General features: G+C 38.7%; 1 pseudogene across 1 annotated transcript; it reads left to right on the top strand.

Moving 5' to 3' along the window:
- Nucleotides 1–10,800: 10,800 nt before the first annotated feature.
- On the top strand, nucleotides 10,801–12,100 carry LOC143618468 (uncharacterized; annotated as a pseudogene). The gene is made up of 3 exons (XR_013151015.1): nucleotides 10,801–10,893; nucleotides 10,974–11,205; nucleotides 11,736–12,100. The product of XR_013151015.1 is annotated as an uncharacterized LOC143618468 (transcript).
- Nucleotides 12,101–12,672: the final 572 nt, after the last annotated feature.

Genomic DNA, 12,672 nt, shown 5'->3' with positions numbered 1-12,672 from the left:
AAGTCTTTTAGGCCTAATAACTTCACTAGTTAAGCACACAGAATCAGTATATCTATCACTTTCCAAGGTTGGATCAATTTTCTGTTAAACATCGTAAAGGAACTTCTTACGAAGTAGTAGACTTGAAAACTAATTTCATCTCCCAAAAAAAATTTTTAATTTCAATCGCCCCGATCAAATTGAAGTTTTCAGGTAAAAGGCTATCCCGAAGATCCAATGGATCAGCTGGACCGACCAAATACAAGTATGTGTCCTTCTAACTAAGTATGATCGACTAATTTTCAGCGAAAGAATAAAAACACATCATAAACCGCCCCGGTCACTTTCAGTCATCTTGTTAATGGCTATCCTTATATTCAACAAGTAGAAATGAGGACCAAACATATCCGAAGATATGTCCTTCAAACTGAGGCAACCGACATAATTCTAAGCGATAGTGACGTTTTTTTTTTTAATAAAGATAAAAACACGGTTACTCGGGATTGATCATCCCATTCAGCTCAACAAGGTTTTGAAATCTAGTTTTGTCAAACGCTTTCGTAAACATGTCAGCGAAATTATCTAGCGTATCAACATTTTCGAGCACAATCAGTTTCTTCTCAGCACAATCCCGTATAAAATGATGACGGATGTCAATATGTTTAGTTTTACTGTGTTTTACGGGATTGTTAGTTACTGAGATAGCAGCAGTATTATCAATGCAAATAGGAGTATGAGTGAAATTCAGACCGTAATCGCGCAACTGTTGTTGAATCCAAAGAACCTGGGAGCAGCAGTTAGATGCTGCCATGTATTCTGCTTCACATGTTGAAATCGCGACTGAGGTCTGCTTCTTGCATTGCCATGACACTAATCTGCCACCAAGAAACTGACATCCACCTGTAGTAGACTTCTGACTCTAATTGCACCCTCCATAATCTGAATCTGTGTAGGCGACCAACTCCAAGTCTCCTCCTCTCGTGTACCACAACCCCAGCTTAGGCTTGCCTTTGAGATACCGTAGAATCCTCTTCGCACCCTTCAAGTGAGATTCCTTTGGGTTTGCCTGAAAGCGAGCACAAAGACAAACAGCAAACATTATATCAGGCCTAGAAGCAGTTAAGGACATTAAAGAACCTATTATTGCCCGATATTGAGTTGGGTCCACGTCTGCATCGTTGTCTGAATCAGCACCCAATTTGTGGTTGACGCAGACTGGAGTATCGTATGGAGTGTTGTCCTCCATCTTGAAGCGTTTGAGAACATCATGGACATACTTAGTCTGATGAATGAACATCCCATCTTTCTTCTGATCAACCTACAGTCCTAAAAAGAATGTTAGTTCACCCATAGCACTCATTTCAAATCTCTTCTTCATGACGGCCTCAAACTCCTGACACATGGCGACTTTTGATGCAGCAAAGCTGATGTCGTCCACGTAGACTTGCACCAGTAGAAAGTCGCTCCCTTTTCTTTTGAAGAACAAAGTGCTATCAATCTTTCCCCGTTCAAAACCATTCTTAAGCAAGTAGTCGGATAACGTTGAGTACCAGGCACGAGGTGCCTGATGTAGTCCATACAGTGCTTTACTTAGCTTGTATACGTGATCAGGAAAGTCTGGGTCAGGAAAACCCGGAGGTTGCTCAACGTACACAACCTCATCGACTTTACCGTTAAGGAAAGCACTCTTCACATCCAACTGAAAAACCTTCATCTCCTTATGTGCAGCAAATGCCAAAAACAAACGAATGGCCTCCAATCTTGCCACAGGAGCAAACACCTCATTGTAATCAATCCCCTCTTGCTGATTAAAACCTTTTACAACCAGCCTCGCCTTATTCCTGATAATAATCCCTTTCTCATCTCTCTTGCATTTGAAGACCCATTTTGTGCCAATCGCATGCACAATTTTTGGTTTTGCAACCAAGTTCCATACCTCCATCTTTTTAAACTGGGCTAATTCTTCTTGCATGGCTTCGACCCACGAGTTGTCCTTGAGAGCCATTTGATAGTTCTTTGGTTCAATCTGGCTGATGAAGCAGGTGTACAAGCATTCGTTGATTATGCCTGAATCTTTAATGCTTGTATAAACACAGGTGTGCTCATTCAAGCTTTGTCTTGTTTGTACACCGTCGGACAGATCACCTATCACATTCTCCAATGGGTGATTTTTGTGAACTCTCGTAGTCGGAACCGCACTGACATCTAGATTGTCTTCCAGGTTCGAAGGTAGCTCATCAGTGGGTGATTGTTGTTGAGAGTGAAACGGATTGATAAATTCCTCTTCAGTAGAGGCAGCAGGGGTATTGACAGCATTTGATGAGGAAGGCTGACATTCATCATACTTCGGTCTTTGCACATAATTGTCTTCCTCATCAAAAATCATCTTCGAAGCAATTCTTTCATCTACTTCTGCACAATCCATGTAAGGTATGTTAAAAGATTTGAAAAGTCTATCATAGTCGAAAACCCCAGCGGGTCCCGTGCTTGGTTTTGGTGATTTGTAACTTGTGATATCAGTGTTACAGACCACCTCAACCTTGCTGGTCGATGTATTAAAGACACGTCTGTTGGGAGTCCCAACAACGTATCCGACTAAGATTCCTTCGTCGGCTACTTCACCAAATTTAGAATTTGTCTTTAATATCGAACACGGGGACCCGAATGGTTCAAGACCACTCAAGTTGGGCTTTCTCCCATGCATAAGTTCATAACATGTTTTATTTAATCTTTTAACGGTTAACACTCGAATAAGGATATAACAGGCTGTTGCAACAGCTTCAGCCCAGAACACCACAGGAAGTTTCGAATTAGCCAGCATGGTTCTGGCTCCTTCAATTAACGTTCTGTTCTTCCTCTCAGCCACTCCATTTTGTTGCGGAGTATACGGAGCGCTGAACTGATGTTCGATTCCTTTCTGTAAGCAGAAGAGCTCCATCTGATAGTTCTTGAACTCAGTTCCATTGTCACTCCTGATGTATTTAACTCTTTTCCCATAATGTTCTCAACTTTGGTAATCAAATTTATCACCATCTGAACCGTTTCATCCTTTGACTTCAGGAAATATACCCAAGAGTATCGAGAGAAATCATCAGTGATCACCAAGCAGTACGATGTTCCTCCTAGGCTTTTTGCATTCACTGGACCAAAGAGATCCATGTGAAGTAAGTCTAGGGTACTGACAATTGAGTTAACCTTCTTGGTGCGATGGGATTTCTTGTGTTGCTTTCCCTTTTTGCACGATAAGCATTGATCTTCAAAGTTGAAATTCTTCAAGGGAACACCCAGCACAAGCCCATTCTTGACAAGGTAGTTCATTTTTCGAAGATGAATATGCCCCATTATCCTATGCCATAATTCGGACTCCGATTCAGTTGCTTTCGACAGAAGACACGATTCTTCTGTGGTCATCTCAGTCGACCTCATGTCCATTATATACGTATTCTTTTCTCTTGGAGCCTTCATAACAATCCAATTCTCTGGTATCTTGAATCCAGGATATAGCACGATCGCTTCATTCTTGGTGAAATGCACGGTGTAGTCTTTGTCACAAATCTGCGAAACACTCAGCAGATTGTGCTTCAGTTCTTTAACAAAATTTACTTTCTCTAACGTCATCTTTCCGTTAGTCACCGTCCCAATTCCTATAATCCTACCACCGCTCTCTCCAGCGAAACTCACTCTTCCTCCCTAAACAGATTTCTAATCGTGTAACAATTTCTTGCTACCCGTCATGTGCCTGGAACAGCCGCTATCCACAACCCATTGATTGTTTGCAGCCCTGTTCAACTGTTCCTGCACGATTAAAGCAAATGATTAAAATCTGGGGACCCAAGACCTATTGGTCTTGGGTCGATACATCCCGTACCTTGGCTGTCCAAAGTTAGTATCAGAATAGTTTCTGTAAGTCCTGAAAGGATACCTTCTTAGAGATTGACTATGAGGCCATCCAAACCTTCTAGATTTAAGTGAATTATTACTTATGGTTTGGTTGTTAGCAGTGAAAAACTGAGATCTTTTTATTTGAAAACCAGAATTAGTCCAATTTCTGAACTTTGATGAGTTTTCAGTTTTACCACTATTATAGTTACTGTTAGATCTGTTTTCAGTTTTTGAAGGCCTCACACCTCTGAATCTCTGCTTCAGAGGGCAATCAGCAATTAGGTGTCCTAATTGATTACATCTGAAACAACTCCTGTGTTCAACTTTCTTTTCAACAGTTGTTTTAGATGATGAGGCTGCATTACTGCCCGTTTGTCTCACATATGGTGGGACATACGGGTTTAGTGGAGATTTCTTTTCAGTTGTTTTATGTTTCTCTCCACTTTTTGGTAACACTGCCTTTTCTTTTGTCTCACACGAATCAGATGACTTGTCCGAGTTTGATGAGACAGGACTTGGAGCAGAAATCTTAACATTTGAAACAGGCTTACTTGTTTCGCCTTTACTAACTTCTGGTTCTTTACTAGTTACCTTAACCGGAACTGTCTTACTATAATCAACATCAACAGATTTCTGATTACTAGGATCATAAGTGTAATTATGATTGTACGGTGGCGGAACTTTATGATATCCAATTCCTCCCCTTTTAACTGGGGAACCTTGATCACTAACGAGGTGATCAAGTATAGCGGTGGAATTTCTAAATTTCTCAAGTTTCCTGTTAAGTTCCACCACTTTCACCTGGTGATCAGCTATCTGTTTATCCCTTTCAGCTATTAGTTTGGTTTATTCTTCTAACACTTCATAGCTCAGATCAATTACTTTAATTTTTTCAGCTAGATTTGCTTTAAGACATCTAATATCTTTTTCACTAGCTTTTATTTTTACTTTATAACTATTTTCTCTAGCTTTAGTGAAATGATGCTCTTCTTTTAAGGTTTTGAATTGAGCATCCAAATAACATACTGATCAGTTATAGTTGTCAATTGTTCAGGCAGATTTTCACACTTAGTGCAAGGGAGTTTAGTACTTACCTCGGTGAGCTGATCTTTCACATCTGCCATACAAGCTTCATTTTGATCCTCTGCCGTGTAAGCTTCACTTTCGCCAGTCACTTCCTCAGTATCTGCAGTTTCGATGTTCGCCATATTGGCCTGTTCGAACACTTCTTCAACATGCGGATTTCAGTTATATTCCCCATTCTGTCTGGAAATCATGGCCCTATTATCATTACCACCCCCATTCTGGTGTGTCGACCTGTTCTGACTACGTTCAACTCTCTCATTCGTGCACTCCTTCGTAAAGTGGCCATTCTGTTGACAGTTGTAACAGCGCACATTTGACTTGTCAAAACCCGGTCTCTCACCAACAAACTTCCTTCCTGTCTTCTTTATAAACCTCTTAACCCTTCTCACAATCATCGCCATCTGCCACTGCAGATCCATCTCTTCCAGATCATCAGCATCGATCTGATCATAGTCTTCCTCCAATATTGCTGGATCAACAATCTTACCCTGAATGTAATTTTCATACGAAGCAATAAAGGATGCATAGAGAGCAAACTGCTGTTTAGCAGATTTAACACTCATCGGCATCCTTGAGTAGTTGTTGCTCGAAACACTTGGGGTAAAACTACTATTGGTTGCTTGAGGGTTAGAAACATTTGATCCTCCAGCTACAAAGCATACATCACCATTCATGTTGAGAGATACATGACATTCATGTGTTGAGTTAGCGCCCGACTCTCCCTTTGAGTAGTAAGCAGACGAATCAGACTTCGAACTTGAACTTGTATTAACCTTTGCACCATACATTCCTGGATCTTGAACCTGATCAGTAGGTGTCTCTTTTCGAACCATGTTTAGTTCAAAAGTTCGTAGCTTGTTAACTGCTGTTTCCAGGTCATAGTCAGTAAAGTCTTTGTCTTCTCTCATCAACACAGTGTACATCTCCCATTTCGGTGGGAGAGCATCAAGAAGCTTTTCAACAATTTCATCTTCTTTGTAAGCAATTGAATAATTGTTGAGTTCGGTCATCAGATGATAATATCTAGTGATGATATCATCAAGTGATTCATTCTACAAGTACTTGAAGACCGAGAATTGGGTTTTAAGTAGTTTAATCTTTGAAGCACGAATTCCCACATTACCCTCAAAACGGTTTTCAAGAGCTTCCCAAAGCTCTCTAGCAGTCTTATACTTTCTGAAGGTGTGTATAATCTCTTGTGGAAGAGCCATAGTAATCGCAGCATGAGCTTTGCTTTCAGCCTCAAACATTTTCTTCTCTTCTTCTTCCATCTCTTTGTATTTCTTTATCTGATCACGACCCTCATACTCAGCAGTAGGTGGAATGTAACCATCTTGTATGCATACCCACATCTTAGCATCTTGGTACTTGACATATTGTTCAAAACGATCTTTCCACGCTACATAATCAGTTTTCTTAAGCATCTTCGGTGCCTTTGTAGCCGAACCCGCTTCCACTTCCATCTTAACTAGTTCCGTAATGTTGATTGAAGATATCTTTCACGAAACACACAGAAACCCGAAAAATAAAAATTTTATTTTTAACAGTACTGTAGGCGAAGTTGTGGATAACTTCGCTTAAGTCTGAACTTCGCTGATTCTGAACTTCGCTTTCTTTTTAAATTCGCCTGATTTGGCGAAGTTGTTAATAACTTAGCTTAAGGTAAGTGAACTTGTGAAGTAGGCGAAGTTGTGGGTAACTTCGCTGATACAGGCGAACTTGAGAAGGTAGGCGAAGTTGTGGATAACTTCGCATAACCTTATATCTTCGCTGAAACCCTACGAACAGTGACGGCAACTTCGCCTGATGAACACCATGAATATTCAGGTTAGATTTCTGGATTTTACGAGGTCTGTGAAGGTGTTATGGGTTGTTTATGATTGTAGGAGGTGAGTATAACACAAAAACTCAGAAAACTCGTCCCGCGAATAGTCGAACGGAACGGTTTCTACACCCGCGTGATAATCCCGAACCACACAATCGAGCAAATGCTTTGATACCAATTGTAGGTTCCCAGCCGGATCTACACGAGATATCTCGTTCTACGTAGGTGCGGAATCCCTACGTAAGACGTTACGAGCGTAGAAGACGATACGAGTTAACACAATCGAACACACGTTACAATAAACAAATACTCGTTATATTGCAACCTTAAACACGTGATATCAATCACTGATTACAGGACTCTCTGACTCGTAAACTCTAATAATAAAACTTCTTAATGTATGTTGTTATTGATTAAGCCGTAACCTAATCAATATATAACACGACAACTTCGCCTGGCATGTTCAGGCGAAGTTGTCCCTAACTTCGCTTGTCTAACAAGTTCGCCTATATCAGCGAACTTGTTAGCTAACTTCGCTTACATCAAATACAAAACATTACAAACTCAATTACAGACACTAGACACTGAACTACTGACATCATGCACCAACACTATGTTCTCGAAGTGCGCGTTCTGGTTAAGAGAAGTGCAATTTCTAGGTCACGTGATTAATCCGGAAGGGATTACCGTGGACCCAGCTAAGATTGAAGCGATAACGAATTGGAAGACTCCACAGAATCAACTGATATACGAAGCTTCCTAGGGTTAGCTGGCTACTATAGGAGATTCATCGAAGGTTTCTCCAGGATAGCCGCACCGCTGACCGATATGACCCGAAAATCGATAGTATTCAGTTGGGGACAGTTAATGGAAATAAAATTTTTCCAAGCTGACCTGGCAGCTCGACCCCAGCCAGGGGCTCTGCCCCTTGGACCCTGTTAGGGGCTGCCGCCCCTAGACCCCGCTGCCAGGGGCGCTACCCCCGGACCCCCGTTCGTTGTGGGTTATATAAAGATAGATATACAACATGAGTAGTAGTAGTTAATTGATACATGTAAATATTATACAGTTAGCCGTGCACAGCTCAAGAAGGGAATAATGATTAACGGAGAGCGTAACAGGATTCAGGTGAGTTTCTAGCCCCATTTATGTGTTATGTTTTCGGGGCTGTGTGCATACTCAATATGTTTGTTAATACGCTTATCCTAAGAGATAAGTGTATGTCTTATGTGAATAATGTGAAATGTATGAATGATTGCTTGATGGTACGTGAACGATCTTCGGATATTGCACGTACTGTCGGGTTGTAACGCTATGCATGAGGTAAGTATGATATGTATGCTTATATGTATGAACGTGATAAAGTTAATAAAAGAAGGAAATGATGGCTGTATGGTTGTATGGTTATGAAAAGGGTACCGAGCCCTAATAATGCTCGAGGTATTATGTATGGTTGTATGGTAACGAAAAGGGATCGAACCCTACTAATATTCGAGAACTAGGGAACCGAACCCTACTAATATTCGAGGAAAGAGGGTACCGAGCCCTAATAATACTCGAGGAAAGAGGGTACCGAGCCCTAATAATACTCGAGGAAGGAGGGTACCGAGCCATAAAATACTCGAGGAAGGAGGGTACCGAGCCCTAATAATACTCGAGGAATGTAGGGCGTAATGCTCTTTATAACGTAAGATATGAAAGTAAGTTAATACAAAAGAAAGTATGAAAGTATGAATGAAAGAATATAAGTTTATGTGTATTGTATAATGTATGATTAACTAGAACTCACTCAGCGTAGCTAACTTTTAGTATGCACGCAGGTGAGTAGGATGAGGCAGCTCGCTTGAGAAGACACGTGGCATTGAATAAGAGGCTGGCATCGGAAGACTCAAGACGTTTAAGTTTATTGTTTTGTTTATTTTGAAAGACAAGATGACGTTTTAAGACAAGATGTGTTTTGTTATGAAATATTTTATGAAAGCTTTTATATTCCGCGAATGTTTTAATTAACTCTGATATTTAGAACTGTGTTTATGAGTAAATCCAACAGGAAAGTAGGGCTACCGGTAACTGGGCCTTACAGTTCACCTTGGTATATGGGATGTGTTTGTTTATGAATCATGGATATAGTATGCTTAAGAGTACGGAAAACAAAAAAGTCTTGTGGGGTAATGATACGTTCAAGGAGTTTATCGACGTGTGCTTGCTTGAACTTAGAAAAGGGAATAGACCCGGTACTCACTTTAGTAAGATTGGGTGGAAGAATATAGTTCAAACCATGCATGAAAAAACGGGCATAACCTTTGATGAGAAACAAATTAAAAACAAATGGGACGTCATGAAAAAAGAATGGAAGCTTTATGACCGTTTGATGAGACATGAAACGGGGATTGGTGGGACGAGAAGTTTAATCGATGCTTCGCCTACGTGGTGGGATGAGAAAATAAAGGTAAGTTCTACACTCCTACTGTTTTTTAATCATTTGTAGTTAGGGGTGTTAATCGGTTCGGCGACTGTAATCATTTTTTTCTTTATACATAGGTTTATCTCTAAACTGAGCCCATGTCAAAAATGAATGCATAATGGTTTGTAAAAAAATTGACTTTGCTAAATGCATAATGGATTTTACATGATAACAAAAAAAAAAGTTGAAGGTCTTATTTAAAAAGAAAGTTTGTTGTAATGACTTTGCTGTATGGTTTTTTAAAAAACAAAAATAATGACTTCATATTTCATCAACAGTAACCCATCTTTGTTTGTAAAAAAAAAGAAAAAGAAAAAAAGAAAGTTGAAGACTATATTGTATAGTAATCAGTAGGTAGATAATTGTTTAGTTCATGTTTGTTCATGTTATCTAATTTATCTTTTAGGTAGATAAAGACTTTGCTAAATTTAGGGATGCAAACTTGGAAATATTTGAAACGCATTACGCTTCTTTGTTTCGGGATTTGGTTGCCGTAGGAGATCAAGCTATGACTCTGTTACAATGGCAAGGGAGACAGTGATGAAATAAGTTTGGGTGTTAATGTGCCTTTGTTTGCTAGTTTTGCTGGAAGTAGTTCTGGTGAAAGGAAGAAGTCTAATGATGTTGCCAACAAGCGTTCAACCAAGAGCAAAGCTTCATCTTTGGAGGAAAAGATAGATGGCATAATGAAAGTCTTATCAACAAAAAGCACACAAACGTTTCCACCAAATGACTCCTACCCAACAATTGAAGATTGCATTAGCATTATCATCACTTTTCCCGGTTTCGAAGAATGTTCCGATGAGTATTTAAGTGCATTGCGTGTTTAAATCGAAAAGCAAAACCGTGATGCTTTTATGTATCCAAAGACTCATGAATCCAACATGGGGCTCCTTAAGTTACTTCTGAAGACTAGTTAGTAGTTTTACATTCTATCTTATTGTTTTGACATTATGTGTTGTTGTTCTACGTTTTATGTTTGTATTATCGTTTGACCTTATGTGTTATTCTACTTATAATTGTGTTATCGTTTGACATTATTCTACTTATATTTGTTTTACAATTTATATGTGTATTATGGCTTGACATTAATGTCTATTGTTTTGAATCTTTTATATTTATATAGGATGGATTGTGACAACTCTCATTTGCATGATGATGGTGAAGAATATGGGGTGGACGAGTGGATATAGAACTCAAAAGGTTATGTGCATTAGTTGTCAAAGGGATAATATTAGCTCGTGACTTTTGTAACGAACGAACGCCATGTCGTACGTCAGACCGCACAGGGCACATGTTTATTAATGAAATATTAAATGGTCATCCTAGAAGATGTTATGAAATATTTCGACTAGATGTACCAGTTTTTAGACAGTTATGCGTAGATCTTGTTACTAGATACGGACTGACACAAACCCGTAATGTTTCTATTGAGGAGTCGGTCGGAATATTTTTGATGACTTTGGCTCATGGGTGTACGTATAGGTTTGTCCAATAATCTTTTAATCATTCCGGGGAAACCATTCATAGGCATTTCTATAAAGTTTTAGCATCTGTGCTTAAGATGAGTGTTGAAATAATCAAGCCAGCCGCAAACTATAATGATGATGTACCCGCACATATATTAAATAATCCTCGATATTATCCAATGTTCAAGGTATAATCTAATGTTCAAGGTTTTCAATGTTCCGGTTACTTTAACAAATGCTTTAATTATTTTATTTTTTGTATTTGTAGGATTGTATTGGCGCTATTGACAGGACACATGTGAGGGCATCGGTTCGATTGAACGACCAACCGAAGTACGTTGGTCGAAAGGGATATGCCACACAAAATATAATGGCGGGTTGTGATTTCAACATGTGCTTTACATTTGTATGGGCCGGATGGGAGGGGACTGCACATGACACGAAAATCTTCAATGAAGCCTTACAGAGGCCGGAGCTTAAGTTTCCACATCCAACGGGTGGTTAGTAATTTTAGTAATTTTTAGTAACGCTTATGTTTCCAAAACCGAATTGTTGAAAATTATAACCGAACCAAACCGAACCGTTACCAATTATAACCATACCAAACCGAACCGTTAGTAATGGTCCGATTTGAACGGTCTGTTTATGTGTTCTATATTAGAAGATTTATTATATGTATATTAGATTTAATTCCATTTGCTATAATTTAAGTTGCAAACTTTTGGTTTCCACCAAATTGGAATTGAAGGATTTATTATGCGCTTGCAGCTCGGTTTCAAGTTCTATTCAGTTTATATTGAACTAAGTTTATATTTGTATATTCTATTCAGTTTTTTATAAAGTCCCGATAAGTCGAAACCGTGAAACCAAACCGGAACCAAACCGTTAGTAACGGTTTGGTTTGGTTCGGTTTTAATTATCCACGATTCGGTTTCGGTTTTAGATGGTTATACTTGTTAGTAACGGTTTGGTTCGGTTCGGTTTTAATTATACTTGTTTGAAACGACTCACAACTTTTTTTTATTTGTAGAAAAATATTACGTTGTTGATGTCGGATACCCAAATACTAAAGGGTATCTTGCTCCATACAAAGGTGCGAACATTCGTTATCATATACCGGATTTTTGACGTGGACAAACTAGCGCTATGCGTGCTCCTCACAGACCAAAAGAAACATTTAACTATTACCACTCATCATTCTGGAATATCATTGAACGAACTTTTGGAGTGTGGAAAGCTAGGTGGGCGTTATTGAGCGATATGCATGTTAATTACACATACGATCACCAAGTGAAAATTGTCTTAGCATCGATGGCTATTCCTAACTTTATTAGAAAGGCCGGTAGGTTTGATGAAGCATTTAAACTGCCCAACAAGAATCTTACAATCCCATAGAATATGTCGTAGTGATGAAGATCATGAAGAAGTTCCGGCTACAAATCGTACGGCTGATGATGTTATGCTTATGGCAGCGATAAGAGATGCTATTGCGCAAAAAATAATGGAATCGCAAAGCGAAATGTAGTATGACATTGTTTTGTTATTATTGTGCATTTTTGGTGTTTTTTTAACATTTATGAATGTAGTATTATTATGGTTTAATCAAAAAATTATAATATATGCAAAAAAAAAATTTATGATGTATATTTTGTAATTTCTTTTTCAATATGCTAGAGATGAAAAAGGTATAAAATGGTATAAATAAACAATTCGAAATACTTTTTAAAAATAACTTATTCACTTGTAAAAAAATGTCCTTTTTGGTCATTTTACATCAATAAGTTAAACCAAACACTTTTAAAAAAATAACTTATCGACTTATGTTAATCCAAACATTTTTTTTAAAACTCCTTATCAAATAGTCACAAGACCTTTTCAACTTATCATAAAAAGTTCTTTTCACCTTTAATAAGGAATCCCAAACACCCCCTTAATTAGTTGTCATGTTACATACTGATATGTTAATA

The sequence above is a fragment of the Bidens hawaiensis genome, unplaced genomic scaffold (assembly GCF_021521415.1).
Source record: "Bidens hawaiensis isolate Kalapana, Puna unplaced genomic scaffold, B.hawaiensis_p1.1 tig00077632_1, whole genome shotgun sequence".
Taxonomy (NCBI): Eukaryota; Viridiplantae; Streptophyta; class Magnoliopsida; order Asterales; family Asteraceae; genus Bidens; species Bidens hawaiensis.
The sequence above is the reverse complement of the archived record's forward strand: the minus strand, read 5'-3'. Positions and strand labels throughout refer to the sequence as shown.